A 16,603-nucleotide genomic window follows, 5' to 3' on the forward strand; every position below is an offset into this window, starting at 1 on the left:
ATATTCTTCCCCCCTCCTCCCTTTTCCTTCTCAGGATTTGAACCATTCTGCCCCCTTCACATTTCAGCACTGTGCTGTTCTGCATCCCGCCTCCCACCAGCAGCACACCCCCACCACGCCAGCCACTAATGAAAATCCCAGACTCCTTCCTCAGCGGTTATCAGATTCATATTTCTTGGGGTTAGACTATTATTCTAAACTTAAAATTCAGCGTCAAGCTTTGCTTCTGGGTTATTTGCTGGCAGTTTTATAGCTTGACCAAGCTTCGTGTTGGATAGTGTTTTGGTTGGTTGCCATATTTATCCTGGCTGTTAATCAGGATTTTTGCTGTTTTGGACTAGGGGCAAGGTGGAGGGAGTGGTTATGGTTTCGCTCTGTTGACAGAAGTGGCCATGCTTACTGTCAGGAGCAAGTGTCTGTACTTTGTAACTACAAATTCCTTAATGACGTGTTACATTTCAAAGCAGGGTTGGACTTGGGGGGGAAACCTAAACTGATAAACAATAACAGCTGCCCCCCACTCCAAACCTCTAGCCTTCCACAGGCTATTTTTAATGGTGATGTTATTTATTCCCAAATAGTGTTTTTTTTTTCTTTTTTTTTTTCTCTCTGCTTTTAATGATAACAGAAAAAAAAATGCTTTTTCATTTATTTCCTGTATGTGTGGGATTTCTGGATGGATTTCTGACTGGCTGTAGACTGGAGTAATGCCAGGTGTAAGTTTATTAGTCAATGAAGAAAGCAATGGCATTGATTTGAAGAGAAGCCCTCCTACTGAAAATAAATATATGTTTTTTAACAAGGAACGGGGAAAGCCTTTCCTAAATTTCCCATTCTGCTGTAGCCTGTTTTCCTGTGGCTTCAGTGAAGTAACACCATGCACATTTTCTTCTCCAGGCACTAAATGAATGAAGATATATTTGATTAACCACGGCGCCTTTTCCTGCTGGCCCCAAGGAAGGCCACCCTGGCTCCATCCTGCATTTGACAGGCTTCCTTCCCACAGCTCCTGGGGTTTCTCAGCGAGGGTCTTCTCCACCTCCACCACAGTGGGGACTGCCACCACCACAGGGAGAGGCAGAGGTGCCAAAGAGGCAAAAACTCAGCAACCTGTCACTGGGGTGTCCCTGGTGCATACCCTGGTGCAGAGACCTGGATGCATCAGGGGACAGTGTGCATGGGGTTTTTGTCTGCCTCACTGCCCTTTCACAGGGCTGCTGCACTGCACTCACTCAGGGCTTCCCAGCAGTGCAGGCAAGGGTGGGTTTTGCCATCCTGAGGGTGAACAGGAGCTGGGAAGAGGCAGGGAAGCAGCTGGGATGGAGGTCCTGAGGTGGGACAGCCCCCCTGAGCCATAACCAGGGGGAACGTAGGGCATGACATGGGGCTATGGTGGGGAAGAGGGCTTTGGGAGGAAGACCTCCAGGGAAGCCCAGAGGATTTTGCCATGCAGTGGAGCAGGGCTGTTATTTCCCTCCTGCCCTCACTTCCAGTTTTCTTTTGTGTCAGATGGTGGAACACAGACTCCTGCCTGGCCTTCTCGTTTGTAAGAGCCCAATAACTGGCATGCACCCTGCTTCCCCCCTCTCCACACTGTGTCCTAGCAATATCCCCTTTATGGATTAATTTAGTGCCTGTGAATCAACCCCAAGCCTGACCTGAGCTGACCACCCACTCTGACGCTGTTTATATTTGCAACCCCAGGCATCCCAGTAATGGCTCTCTGTCAGGCTGTGGCTTGCTTCAGGGGGGCTGCTTGCCACGTAGGATCGAGCAAATGACTGACCACCATTTCAGTGGTGTCCGTCTTCATTTCAGTGATTTAATCGCAAGTGCCTGAGCCTCCATCTGTTCAAGCTAGATAATGACAGAAGTCCAAGGCATAAACTCCCTTCCCCCTCCTTCTTCCCAGAATTATTCCTAGAAGTGTCTCAATGTTGCGGGAAAGAAAACATTTCTCCTGTGCAGTAGCTATCTTCAGTTTCATGTGAATTCATGAAAAAATTAGAAAGACTTACTAACCTGGGGTGAAATGCATTTCTCATTTGTATTATCTATAGCAATTGCCAGGATAATCAGATATTGATTGAAGAAAAATAATGAAAGGCGTGATTTCATAGTTAAGTGCAAGAAAAAAAATATTTATATGAAAGCTTTGAAACATTGGTTATATCATACTGAAAATAGTATCTCTTGGACAGCTTGCAAATTCCAAGGCTTCATCCCTTCACTGAAACAAATAACCCCAGGTTTTACTAGCATATTCCAAGGGATATTTTTTGTCTGTGTTTGCTTGGCTGCAATAGAATTAAAAATCTCGTTTCTCCTCTGTTACACTTGAAGCCAATAGCTCTATCAGGAATCAGTACGGAAGTGCTTTCTCTTAACTGGCATTTAGAAAAGACTGGATATATCAGCAATGCAATGTTATCCTTCTAAACTCATCCTGCTGACTTTATGGGGAGTTGTGCCTTTGATTCTTTGGGACTCAATAGGGCCTTTCACTCTGGAGCATCAAGGACTGATGCGAGATCAGACGGCACGATAACGCGCCAAACCCCGTTGTCATCTCCCCCCTGCAATGCTGTGTGCCTCTGAGGGGAATTACCAGGCTGCTGATAACATGCACATTCTGACTCCTAATAAAACCCTGACTCTCTACTTTATTTAATTATTCTTGATCCCTTAAATGTAAAATCCCTTTTCCAAATGTTCACTTAAGTGGCTACTATTAAGTCTTTATCAGTTCCGAGCATTTCAGCCTCTTGTAGTCAGAAATTTCTCAATCTGACAGAATAAGAAATGCATTTACATGGCCTAAGCTCTTAAATTGTCCCTTTCAATTAATGCCCCATCATGGAGCAATCTGGAAACCATTACTCAGTAACTCTTCATTATAATTGCTTGCAGCTGAATATCCAGGCCTTGGTAATATAAGAATAAAAGAAAACTCAGTTAGTAACAAGTGCAATTGATTCCATTCAGAATTCCCCTGGTGCTTTGCCATGTTTGGCCTGCATGAGAGGAAACAAGAGGATTTTTTTTTCTCCCTCTCTCTCTCGTTTTTTTTTTCTTTTTTTTTTTTTTCTTTCAGGGCCAGGAAATGAATTGGCAGACATAAGATGGTCTGTGTGCTGCTTGCCTTCATTTTTCAGCTGGTCCTTGTTAAAAATGAGACGGTGGGGCTCCTACTTTTTTTTTTTTTTTCCTTAAAGTAGAGGGCTTTTCTAGTAACAGATAAAACTACAATACCTCAATTTGCTGCATGCTAACAGCAACCAGAAACGCTCACCTCCTGTGCTTTTCATAATCAGACCTGAAACTTTCTTCAGTTAATTCCAGGATTTCTAGCTGCAGGATTATTTTCCTCCTTTTTCCCAACTTTATTAATACTCAAGCAGCTCTGAAAGCCAACCTCTCCCTTCTTCCTCTCCCCCAGCCATCCATCAGCACCCATACAGGACCATGAGTGTCAGTGGGTCTGAAGATACACCAGCCTTGTTCAGCTCACAGAGGAGAATCCAGGGGCCATAAATCAGGAGCAATGGAAATTTCACCCTGGATAGCATTGACTTTGGAGGAACCAAGTGGTTCCCTTCAGATAACATTTTGGCTCTCAGGGATGAGGCACTGAAATTGCACCAGGGATGGCTGTTTCTGAGCACACAGACCTTGTGCTTCCCCAGCCTTGTGACTCCTCTAGAGATGCCAGATCCTTGCAGCTGCAGCATGTGCTAGGTACAATGAGAACAAGTAGCTTTCTAATGGTGAAATGGTGGATAGGTTTAGTAACAATTTCCCAGCCTCCAGGCAGTAGTGAAGGGGTTTAACAGCTATGTAACATGGTATATTATAAAGTTCAGCTGTGGAGCTTTGCTTTCATTCGCCTCTGATGCTTCAGGTTCAGTCAGGACAAAATGCTTCCAGCACCCCCTCCTACAAAACTGTTTCCTCCCAGGGCCAGTAGCAAGCAGCAGCAAAGATGGGTTTGCCAAGTAGGAGATCCCTCCTCCTGCTCCAGGCAAAAGGATCTCCTGCTTCATTCCTGTGCTTGTGCTTTGGTGCTTGGAGCTACTTCTTCCACTGTGGCCTCGTGTTGCTGCGATGCAAATAACACTTAGCATTAACAAGGTGTTGGGATGGTTCAGGTCTGCATTTGGAAAGTCTGGATTTCCCAAGCGGATCCCTCAGAGGTGCTCCCCAGTGATTTAGATAATAAAAACATCTAAATAATATTTTATTTTTTTCTCTTTAAGTTGGTTATGGAAACCCAAAGGGATTTTTTCACAGCAGGGAAATTGCCATTTCATTCTGGAAAGCTGATTTTGCTAGGAAGTTCACAAAATTTCTCTGTAAAAAATACAGATTTTCTTTCTTGTCTTTTCTTGCTTTGAACAGATGCATAGAAATTAATTATTTTCCTTGAAAGGTAAAAGTATTATTTTTTCCCCTTATGGACTTCAGTGTTGCTGTAGGCCTGACTGCTGCTCAGCATTTTGATTTCACATGGGGTTTCTGGACATTTCTTCAGATGTGTTGACAGTTAGATAGATGGGCTAATATGGGAATGGACTTCCCTGGAAATCCTTTGGACTCTGCGAGGCCCAAAGCTCACCTCAAAAGCTTCCCTTCTATTCAGCAGGAGATAAAGTTAATTGCCCCATACAGCAATATATATTGCACTTCTCAGGGCTTCCCTGAAGCAGGGTACATAGGCCTATACCTGGGAAAAAAAAAAAAAAGGGACCTGTGGAGTCCAATACCATGGCAACATGCAGAATATGCTCCATTTTGTGCTCCCCTTCCTTCCCTTTTGGTGGTGCAGCTGTGGTTTTTCTGTATCACTCACTGTGCTTCCAACACTCATCACAACAATACGTGAAGAGTGAAAACATGTATCTCTATTTCCATTTTTAAAGGAGAGGCTGTAAGACGAACACCCTGACATGTCAGAGTAACACGGAGGAACTGACCTGCTCATGGGGGGAGTTATCCAGGCTGAAATTCTGATGCTCAAAGAAACGTGAACATCAGAGATGCTGCTAGGTAAGTCTGACACAAATTATCCAGTCACATACACAAGCTCAGAAATGTCTCATTTCCTTTCTAGCTTTCAGTGGGAAAATAAGAGCTATGCATCTTAGCGAAGTTTGTAGAACTGGTTTGTAATGAAGTGTAAATCAAATCCATGTCACTCTCTGCACTATAAAAGCTGTAGCCTGATAGTTTTTGTTTCCATAAAAGCCATACAAGATAAGATTACTCTAGAAATAGTGCCTATAAACAAAAGCAATGTTAGGGTTAACCATAAACATCAAATCACTCCCAAGACATCAGTGACTGTAATCTTTGGTGGTTTCATACATCATCTTGAGCCACGCTGGAATAAAATGTTCTCCCCAAGAGCCAGGTAGTTTATTATCTGCTCCAGGTGTGGATTGCACAGGGTCTGCCCTCCACGTACTTGTTTCTTTCACCAAACCTCCGTCTTGTAATCACACTGCTACTGGGAATGAATGAGGCATTGTCTATCACCACCACCAGCTCTACAAAAAGGCCTGAGTCTCTCAAAAGCGAAGAGTACTGCAGTATTTCCCAGGCAAAAACCTTTCCTGCAAGCCATTGCTGTAGAGGGTCCTTCCAATTGCTCACACGTACACTGGTTTTGTCTCTGGTCATGTAATGCCACGTTATGCATCCTCTTCTAGCTCCCCCATTATTTCACCCCATGCAACCACTGTACATGCAGCTTTCCCATACTACCCATTGGTTTCCACAGAAGGTGTGGTTGTGTGATCTCAACCCTTAGTTTTGGTTGTCTTTTTTTTTTTTTTCTTCCAACATTACACTTGTCTGTTTATTTTACCAGTCACTGCCTTAGGAGGTTTGAAAAAAAGAAATGAAATATATGCAGCTGGAGGAAAGTTACACTCTTAAGTATCCTAGTCCATGATAAAGGAAAAGCTTTGAGGCTTTCCTGTTATTTTTATCACCTCTTTATCCATGCTATACTCTCATTGCCTCCTAGGTCTTCAGTTTTTGTGACTCAGCATAGGTTTCTTGAAGGGAATTTAAAAAACCATTGAATCACACTAGCTGAACATTGGCTGAAAAGTCTAAAAGCCCCAAATTTCTAATGGGTCTTTTGTAAGAGTTGTAGAATTATTAAAATGATATTACTTCTCTGTAAAGGAAGAGGCACACCATGACTTTGGAGGCTTTTGAAAGAGATCAACCCAGCTGGGGCTTATAGGGACTGTTATTTTTCAGTTATATTCCTCAGCACTTGACAATCTGGAGACTCATGACAGCAAATTCCCGAAAGGCTCCAAGTAGAACAGTTAAAATCTGGGGAAGAATAAAAACTCTTGTCTAAAAATGTTCACTTTTTTTATTTCTTTTTAAATAAACAACTCATTTTCAATTCAGTTGGAAAAAAAATACTTTTTAGATTCTTTCTGAATGTGAAATATCTCTAGAGTTCCAGCTCATCCATTTGTTTGGTGAACTATCTGAAAGTTCAGATTTGTATGGTACTCTGAAGCAATCTGACTCAGACCTCTTGAGACTGCAAAACTGCATCAGATGCCTCGGAGAGGTCAGAACCCTTGTACATGTACAGATATGTCCGTACAACTATTTCTTAGGTCAGAAACAACAAAAATACCTTTCCTCTTTTTTTTTTTTTTTTGGTACAGCACTGATCTTGGTCAGAAGTAGGCCCATTGATTGTGATCGTGCTCCCTGGCAGTGACAAGCCCCAACCAGGGGGTAACAATGCTGTGGAAGAGCTCTGTTTGCTCGTGTCATTGAGGCTTGAACTTTCCGACGATGGCTTCTCCCACTCCACTCTTGCCTTGAGAGTTTGGACACTGCTAGCTGGTTACACAAGAGTGATAAATGATTTGTTTTAAAGTTTGCTTGGAAAGTTTTGGTACAGGCTCAGAGCAGAAACGTAGATGTATCTTGTCTTTCCACTCCGTTCATCTGTCCCCAGTGGTTGGGACTTAGGATGTGAGAGTTCAAGGCTCAAAACCTTCTTCTTCTTGATTTGTATAAAGTGTCTTGAAAAGCAATACAGCTTTCATGAATGTGATTAAGTGAGACACTGTAGCACGGCATGTCCCCTTCTTTCCTAGGTCCTAAACAGGCAGACATGGCCCTAAACAGCACATTCCCATATTTTGCACTGACAGCCTTAACCATAGTTATCTTCCTAGTTATTGCAGGTAAATGGACTACCTCCTGTTTTCTGCACAATTCTGCAAATATTACTGAAATCCCTTTGTAAGGCCAGCTCCTCCCTTTCAAATTCCCTTTTACTTTTACTAAAAAAGCCTGAAACAAAACATTTTCTTGGATGCAAAACAGTTTCTGATTAGTTGAGAAGGCAAATATTTTCCATTCTAGGTCTAACAAACAAATCCTCTCTTTCCACTTCAGCCACTGAAATTAAAAAAAATCAATGATTTGCAGAGCTCTTGTGAAAACCATGCTCTTTGCAGCAACTCATGACAATTTCCATGACAATGCTGTACATTAATATGCTTTATGGGTACAGCCTCACAGTGCAATGTAGGACACTTTTACAATGATCCCCAACTACATCACATGCGTCTGTAGCAAACAATGAATCTAATGCTGCACTTGTAAAAGATTTATGATTCAGAGAGCAGAAGATAAATGATTCCAGTCCCTGGATGCTTTAAGAGCAAGTTCCTTTAGCTCATATGGTTAAAATTGATCTTTCCATTGTCTCTTGTATGGAATGACCAAAACTAATGATGTTAGGTAATCAATATGAAAAGCCGTGCATAAAGAATTAAACCAAGAAATAATGGATTGCTGTGTCAAAGGCCTCCAGACGGTAAGAAACCGGTGCTGACTGGACAACTCAAAGAGATATCCAGACCTTTGGGTATTTCACTTCAGCCTGTACCCACACCTAGAACAAAAGAGCCCCTTTTTATTCCAAAACATGAAGGAGAGAATGCCAAAAATAATGCTGTATTATCAGACACATAACCATTCCCATAACCTGCAAGTTGCCAGTGTCCAGATAACCTCCAAAAGAGTAGAGGGAGGGCTTGAAGGCCGAGGAAGGGAATGGGAAAGGAGCTAGAATATGAATCCTCTGTATGCTATCTGTAGTCCTGGAGTTTTCTCAGTGCCTCAGTCTCCCCAGGATTTATTTATTTGCTTTGTAGATTCCCACTAGATTGTACATGTAAACATAAAGTACTAACGTCAAATAGCTCTGAGTAGTAAGACCCATGAAAATCTGGTTTCCAGTGACTCTGTAGTCTGTGTTTGGAGTCTTTGCTGTCTAATGAAATACGAGGCTTTTCTTGTGGTTGCAGTATTTGTAGCAGCTCTCTCGTTGTGGATTCGCTGATGTCTGCTCCCTCTGAGTTTGTGTGGTCGAGCTCACTCGGCAGCCTTTCTGCCAGCATGGGCACCACCGGGACCTGTCTCCTCTACATGGCTGACTATCTAATGAAATTTGTAGAATTTCATGTCTTCAAGACTCCTACTGCTCTGTCAAATTTGGTTAAAATCTGTGGCTAAGTTTGTGGAGGGAGAGAGGAGGGAAGGCACTGACAGACAGGAGTTCTGGTATTGTGCATCATTACACAGATACCATTTTCTTAGGAAATCAGAGGGCAGTTGCTAAGTGGCAAGCTCTTCTTGGGGGATTTAAAAATAGTTGTAGCAATGCTGGTGGACAAGGCTTGAAAAGCTTGTTGGTTGGAACCTGCCTTGTGCAGTGCAAGCGGTTAACCTGTGTAGGAGCCACAGCAGGAGGTTGGAGAGCTCTCAGACCTACAGCCCAGGGTCTGTCTGCTCTCCTTCCCATCTAAAATGATGCCCACCACAGAGAAATGCCTTATTCCTGCTCTGAGATGTGCAGAAACATGATATTCTTCTGCACATGCTGTTTGCTGCTACATAGTTGTTGCTTTTGACCATCTCTCTCTTTTTTTTTTTTTTTCCACACATCAAGTTAATTTCAGGACTTTCATTTTTTTCTCACCTCTTTTCTCCTTTTTATTTATTTCTTTATTTTCACAGGCCTTTCAACACTTTGGAGGTAGACAGGGATTTTCTGCTGCATCTGTTCAAAGCCATCTAACACGGGTTGGCCCTGAAGCAGAGCAGGACTGAAGGTACTGAGTGATTCCCCACTTCTCACTCTGTCTGTCTGGAGAAAGAAAGATGGGCAAAAAGAAGGGAAAGCTGGGATGTAAATTCATTTTGGAGTGTTTTTCTTTGCTCCTTCAGGTATTAGAGTGTAGAAAATGTTTTAGTTTCCACTTGAATCGTCCAGGCAGGATTTGTACTGACGTCTCCCGCGGGCCTCATCACTCCCTAACATCCAGACATAACAGGTATACTGTTTGTGAGCAGAGGCTTGGAGATGAGCTGGCAGAGGCTCTTTTCCACCAGAAGGAGTATGCATTTCTGTGGATGACAGTTTGGCTCCACTCACACTAAAGAATATCCCATTATTTCCCTGAATAGTTATCCCAAGGAGAGCCCAGCACCTGGCTGCTGGGGTCTGGATCCCTACGTGCCCAAGGCAGTCCCACGTATCCCTGAAATTCAAAGATTCACAGCTCGGGAGAGTTCAGCTTTGTGTCCATATTGTCAGTTCCCACAACATGGATCGCTCAAGGCTGCTCCAGAAGATGGAACAATTAACTTTTACAGATCTACTAACTTTTAAGTGTTTCAGCTCCGAACAACTTTACCTGGAGACCCCGATGATGGCAAGCTCACCTCCTCATGCCCACTATTAATTTTAGCTGATGATATTCAGCAAACCTCCAGACATGGATTGAACCTGGGAGGCAGGGAGCAAACATGTTGCAAAAGATGTACGTGTGTGAGGTCTAGCTTGCTCCTGGGATGTGCATGAGGGTTGTAAAGGAGCCTACCTCTGGTGCCCCCAGGCTTCCTCGATGCCTGGTGGAGAGGAGAAGGGGGACCTCAGGGAGCTCCCCCAGGAAAGGAGTTCAATTCTTTATCTTCCAACTCAGTGCTCTTTTACCGCTCCCTACATCCCATTATATTGATTCTAGTCCCAGTCTTGCTCTATTTAACCCAGTGTTAGAGGTCCAGACCTGAAATATTTATTCACTTAGTGTAGCCAAATGCAGCCAATAGCAATTAAAGGCCTGACCTCCAACACCCTGCTGAAACAACTGCCCAAAGTTAGAGGCTCATCATCACACGAGAAATCTGAGGTAACCAGACCCCCCTTCAGCCTCAGCTTCCCACCTCCCACCCCTCCCCACCCCAAATACTCTGTAAAATAATACCATGGCACTAAATTAGACCTCATTACCTATTGAGTCACTTGATCCAGACCTCCCTTACATAGTAATGAGTACTGATTTATTGTGATCATTATTTGGGCATTACAGGTCACTAAATAACACACTCTGCCCACACATGTCTTCTGAGCTAATAAATATCCGTATAGGAAATATTTTTGAGTGAACTAGCCTTCAGGTTGGTTCAGTAACTTAAGTCACATTAATTTTCTTAATGCATGTAGTGCTTTGATAGGAAAGCCACAGGGATGGAGGCAGAAAAGGAGGCAGATTAAAATCCCTAAACACAGCTTTTCTCAAGCTGGGGTTTCTGGAAGGGAACTGGGGAAGTGGTACAGAGCAAGGTCAGTGGGAAGGATCAAAAAGAACCCTAGAAAATGAATATTTGAAATCAACCAGCACCCCTAGGGCTCGATCCAGCCCTCAATGAAGTAATGGAAAGATTCCCATTGAGTTAAATAGGCTTTGGACCACATCCAGGTGTACTTGCAAGTATAAGAGTATGTGCATCACTTGTGCACACATATCCACTATTACATATTTCTTAAAAACTTCAGAGCAAATTAAAAGTTTTTAAAAAATTTGCTCCAGGAACCAAGCAATATTGGGATTTTTGGAATTTTACTCTGTATCCCTTAGTTGTATATCTATTGTACAAAACTGGGCAAGATTCAAATTTGGCAGAGATGAAATTATATTGTTTGTTATATTTATTTAGGTAAAATCATCAAAGGACCTATCAATTTCAGTTAAGAGGTGAACAAAGCAAGTCCGTGGATATTTCTGAAAAACATGGGTATATATTTCCCAAAGAGACAATGGAAGATTAAAAAGGGAGAAAAAATGAAAAAGAAGATTCATGATTCAAGAAAGATAAAGAAGAAAAGGATTAAATTCCCACTCTGCTAGCCATCACACAAAATGTTTTATTGGCTTACTCCTAGCAAATCTTATAATACATTTTCATTATTTATAGAAATAATTCTGGATTAGTTTGCCATAAAGAAATTGGGCTGGACTGTTTTAAAAATTACAGAAATTAGATGAAATCAAGCTCTTTGAATTATCCATGAGCATTGGGTTAATATAATCAATACTTCAGCCAGTACAGGTTGACGTTACATCTCAAGACAATTTTCTAACATAATAAGATTAGAAATAATAAACTGGTATTATTTCTTTGCGAATTGGGGCCTCTGACCTAGTAATTTAATGGCTTCATTATTACAGCCATGGAATGTAGAAAGACCCAGCACGCTCCCTATTATCACAACTGTGCTTTGTCCAAATTATGTGACTTAAAAAAAAAAAAGCTAAATAAAAACTCACCAACAATTTCAAAGGGCTGTGATGGACATTTTTTACCGGACACGGTATGATACAATTTAATTTGCGGTCCATTGCACTGTAATAGTATAGCACACAGGCTTTCACATTTAAAAATAATGGAAAAAAAAAAAAAAGCTTCCTTTACTTATTTCTGGAAATGCAATACCGGGCAAAGCTTTCAGTGTTTTGTGGTCCTGCTGTTTTTTGGTGACTGCTGCGGAGACATATTTACTTTTCAATAGGGAAGGGAAAACAGTCTTTTGGTCATAGAAATATGGGTCCAAGTATGACTCTTCCACAGACCTCTTCACTTCCATGGCTGAACATGAGCACTGTGGAGGTCAGGATGGACAATTCTCCTGGTGCCTGGGCATCCAGGGTGTCACTCCTCCATCAGTTTCTGGTCTGGGAAGTGGGAACTCGGTAGGGAATTTCCTCTCTCCTGCTGTGTGACTGTTTTGTCTATTCATGTATCAGCTCCAGAATGGAGATTTCCATTTGACACATGCAGCCTTGAGCACCAGAGACTGCTGATCCTAGCTAATGCCCTGCTGGGATGGAAATAGTAGATGTGGTGAGCCCCATGCGGTGAGGTGTGGGGCAAACACACCCAGAGGGTTCTTTGTGTCCTCCCATTGGGGAGCTTAGATGAGAACACCAGTAATTCAGCATCTGGTAGGAAATGTGCAGGACACCCATGCATACTTAAGGTGGTGTGCTCTGGTGTGTCCCAGGGAACACAACATTCAAAGAATAACCCAAGCCAGAGCAAAGGGTGTTCGCACCAGGCTGAAGCTAAAGCTGTTACTCAGGATGCAGGCTATATGGCAGGGTATAGTTCTTCCTCAGCAGCAACATTCAGGAAACAAAATCCTTATTTTTCTTTCCCTTTTCTCCTGCCTGTGCAAGACACACTTCAATCCTACCTGCTGGTAAACAGTCCTGCTATGTTGTACATCTGCAGTGCAGAGACGCAGAGAAACAGCATTTATTTTTTTCCTTATCTTCTCTCCACACCACTTCTAACTTGCAGTGTTTTAGAAAAACAGAAGGGCTTATTCAGAAAGATGCTAATTCAGTTATCTCTACCTGTAAGAGACCCCTGTGTGGTCATTTCCAAACCTCTGGGCTAAGCTCATTCACACACACACATCTGTTATAGCAAATGCTTTCTGTAAGCCTTAAAGGAAACATAACCCAGGATGATAAAACATCAAGGAAAATAGGAGACTCAGCCAAACAATCACCCCTCTGAACTTCTGCTTGAGAGATGTCTGCTGTCAGATGCACTTGCGTTTCTGTGCCTCTGCATCTATCTTTAATTGGCAGGTCTGCAGGAGCGAGGGAGCGAGAACGAGGACAGGCTGAACACTGTGCTTTCATCACCGTTTAAGAATGAGAGAGACATCTCTACATCCCTCTTCTGAAGTGAATGGAAGGAGAGTTATGACAAAGTTACCTGTCTTTCAGAATTAAGCCTGTAGCTTTTTCATATGGCGTACTGAAGTCACCTAATTTGGGCTTAATTTTAAGCCTACCCATGCAAGTCACAGGCTGGCATACATGTGCTGATGGAGAGGCCGTGCTCCTAAATCTACAAATGGGCAGAACAAGTCTCTGTGGTGTTTGTTGAGGGGCAATGGGGGACAATGGGAGAGAATTAAAACACCGCACCCCTGCATCCTGGCAGGCAGGGGCCATGTGAGAGCTTCCCTCTTTGTCTACTTGGCTCTTCTTGCACCACTGCAGCCCAGCTGGGCTTTGATGTCCCTCCCCAGGGAAAGGCAGTATGGATCAGGAGGGGGCAGTGGTCCCAGTGAAATGCTCTCGACTGACAGTGCTCTTGCTCAGCCACGTAATCGCTTAGTTGGTTTTCTTCTGAGCTTTTAACAGAGTAAAAGGTATTTTGCTGTTGCAGTAAAAGAGCACTTTGATGGTGGAAACACTTTTTTCAGTAGCCAGAAAATAAAAAGCTATATGTATGTATAAATATATTTATATATATATATAAAATATTTGCTTTCAGCATGGAATTAACCCTAAGATAGGAGGCATTTATACGACCTGCGGTTCCACTGCTAGCTCTGTGGAAATGCCATTTTCTGTCTCCCACAGACGTGTTGGCATTTTTTACGACGTAATATATTTCCAGCCACCCTGGGTACATAACCAGTGCCCATTTAGAGACATGGCCCTCAAATGAAAAGCCACAGAAACTCAAAGCAGCGATGGGGTATTTTGCCCACAACGCGTGCTGTAGGCAGCACGTAGTGCCCCCTCCTTGAGTAACCGCCACCAGTCTCTGGTTAATGTCTCCGAAACAGCCTGTTAAGACTGTTACTACAAATTAGAGTCTGGATCATTCTGCAACGAAAATAGACTTCTTTCATCTTCCAGATGGCTGTCTGATTGGGAACTGGGCAGGATCACATTTCAGGTTGTGACTTAATGATTCAGGACAATATTTACGGTTATTACCTGACAGAGGGCAGTGAGGAAAATTAAACCGCAGCCCCATGCTTCATTTATGACAAAAAACAAATTTGTGACAGTTCCCTATATTAGAGGTGGCATCTTTTGCTTGGGGCGAAGTCCGAGCATGGCTCCGCATCAGGAGCCCGGGCAGGGCAGCTTCGCCACCCGCGCTTTGATGTATGTGCCATCGTCGGCAGCAAGCTGGTGCTCCCCTTGGAGGAGGGCTTATGCGGGCACGATGCAGAGATGAGTGAGAGCTTTCAGAGGGGAGAAATAACATAATTATACAGTGGATTTGTTGGATGGCGGCACTTGTCTGAAATATTATTCTTTGGGGCATATTTTTGGCATAATTATTGCCACGGGATAATCCCTTCTGGAGAAAACGTGGAGTAATTATGCATGCTGGTTGCAGATAGGATTCTGCACGTGATTTTCCCTGCAAACGATGCTCCTTGTGATACCAGCCGGTGGGGGTGCAGGGCATTTTGAAGTGATGAGCGACGGTGTTAGGTTAAATCAAATCGAAGCCCCAGCTCTGCTGGCTCTTTCCTGAAGGAAAGAAATTTATTAGTGTTCCTCTTCTGGTTAATCCTTTGCTTTGCATATGGAACAGACTGGCACTTTTTGTTTTTTTTTTTATTGTGAGCTGCTAAAAAAATAAATAGCCCTTATGAAAGCGACTGCAACACACAGCTTTGGGCTTGCTATAAATCGGCTTCAGACTGCAGGGTTTCTTAATAAAACAAACAATTCTGAGATATGAGAGGTAGCTGTTGAAAAAAAAAAACAAGTGGGGAAATGGCTATGCTTCCCATTGCTTAAGCTTATTTTGTCCCTAAGCTAAAATAAGCTTTTTGAGTTTGCAGATAGTGGTACAAGGAATATTGTTTCAATTATAAGAGTATCTTATTTTAATGGAGGATATTCTGTCCACATCTGTTAAATATTATTCCAAATCAATCAAAATATCTATTATTTCAGAAACATTTTCCCCAGGGGAGAGATGCTTCTCAGTTATCCTTTGTGCTGAACCTCTCTCCTCCTCCTTTTGCCCTCCTCTGCCAGCAAACGCTGTGTCCTGCAGCACCCAGCCACCCCACAAAGGTCCTTGGCCACCTCCACAGCCCAGACCTCGTCCTTCCTCTGGCAGCCTATCAGCAGGCCACCAGGGAGATCTGTGCATCCGTGCTTGCTGCGAGCTGTTTGATTGATGCTGGGATTTGCAAAGCTCCCCCAGGGAGAGAAAACCACGAGGTGTGAGGTATTCAAACCCCCTTGTGAAATATCACAATCCTATTGCACAGAATGGGCAGTAAGGCTGGGTGCTTGCTTTGTTGTTGCAATGTGGAGGGACAGAGTTACGTACTGAAGTTTGTTATTTGTTTGTTTGGTGGAAGGAGGTGTCCTGTTTGTCCTGTTAAAAAGCAAAATAGTTTGAGCCCTGAGACAATGAAGGCAATTTATCTGTTTCCCTCTGAGTTTCCAACCATGCCTGTGGCAATGAGGTGGACACACCCTGCACGCTTTTGCACACCCTGCAATGCTCTTAGCTTTTGTCTCATTTCAGCTAGCTCAGACTTAGCGTGAGGAGCTGTGGAGCAACGTCCCTGCTGAAATCCCCTACCTCAGTCCAAATGTGTAAGATGTAATGTGTAAGGCCCATGTTGGGCCCCTCCAGGATGCAAATACCTCATGTAGGTACGGTGCCTGGTAGCTTTGTGATGGGGACTGACCTTCACGACCCCTTCAAACCTCTTTTTGACTCTTCAGCCTCCTCTGAGAACTGCACAGTCACCCCTTACACATCCAGCAAGGAACAGGCTGGCCCAAAAACAGCCTCACCAGCAGCAGACTCACACACAATCCTTTCTCGATCCAGCATCTAACAGTACTCAGATGCTTTAAACACTTTCTTAATTATGTAGTGGTGAGCACCTCTCTGAAAATGGGACTGCAGTATACAATTAAAGGAGAGATGTATAAACTGTCTGATGTTGTCAGTATCTGTAGCTCAACATGAAATTACACCAGGAACAGGAGACTGTTGTCTGAAAAATCCATTTTCTTGTCATTTTTATGGCTCTGTTAGATAATAAAATCAAGAGAAAGATGACTAGAATAACAATAGTATCTCTTCCTGGGTGAAAAGAGAGGGGGAGGAGGAGGAATGCAGAGACGGATGTATGAAATCTCTTGTCCAAGTAAACAATCTACATACATTTGCATTTGCTTGTAATCATTGATATAAAATGTTGTCTTCATTAACATTGGGAGCTAGAGATATATGTTACTCTCCCATCTCTGGCTTAGCTGCCTCTTTGAAAGTAAGGACTGGTGGCTCTTAAACACATCAAGCAACCTTAATTCTCCTTTGACTGTATTATTTCAGGTGCCCGAAGATTTACTAAAGAATGGTTGACACTAATGAGAGTTGAATATCCAGATCCAGAGAACAAACC

General features: G+C 43.0%; 2 long non-coding RNA genes across 3 annotated transcripts in view; one reads left to right on the top strand and one right to left on the bottom strand.

Moving 5' to 3' along the window:
* LOC310894433 overlaps positions 1-16,603 on the bottom strand; it is a 70,388-nt gene that overhangs the window by 45,551 nt on the left and 8,234 nt on the right. The gene's annotated exons all lie outside the window — the stretch shown is intronic.
* Positions 1,893-11,848, top strand: LOC310894432. Of its 2 annotated transcripts, XR_014579902.1 has the most exons (4): positions 1,893-3,179; positions 4,920-5,046; positions 9,073-9,167; positions 11,056-11,848. It is a non-coding gene; the product is annotated as an uncharacterized lncRNA (long non-coding RNA). The 2 variants fall into 2 exon arrangements; XR_014579903.1 differs by lacking the exon at positions 11,056-11,848 and having other exon boundaries at positions 9,073-9,551.

Source organism: Anser anser, assembly GCF_964211835.1.
Source record: "Anser anser genome assembly, chromosome: 2".
Lineage (NCBI taxonomy): Eukaryota > Metazoa > Chordata > Aves > Anseriformes > Anatidae > Anser > Anser anser.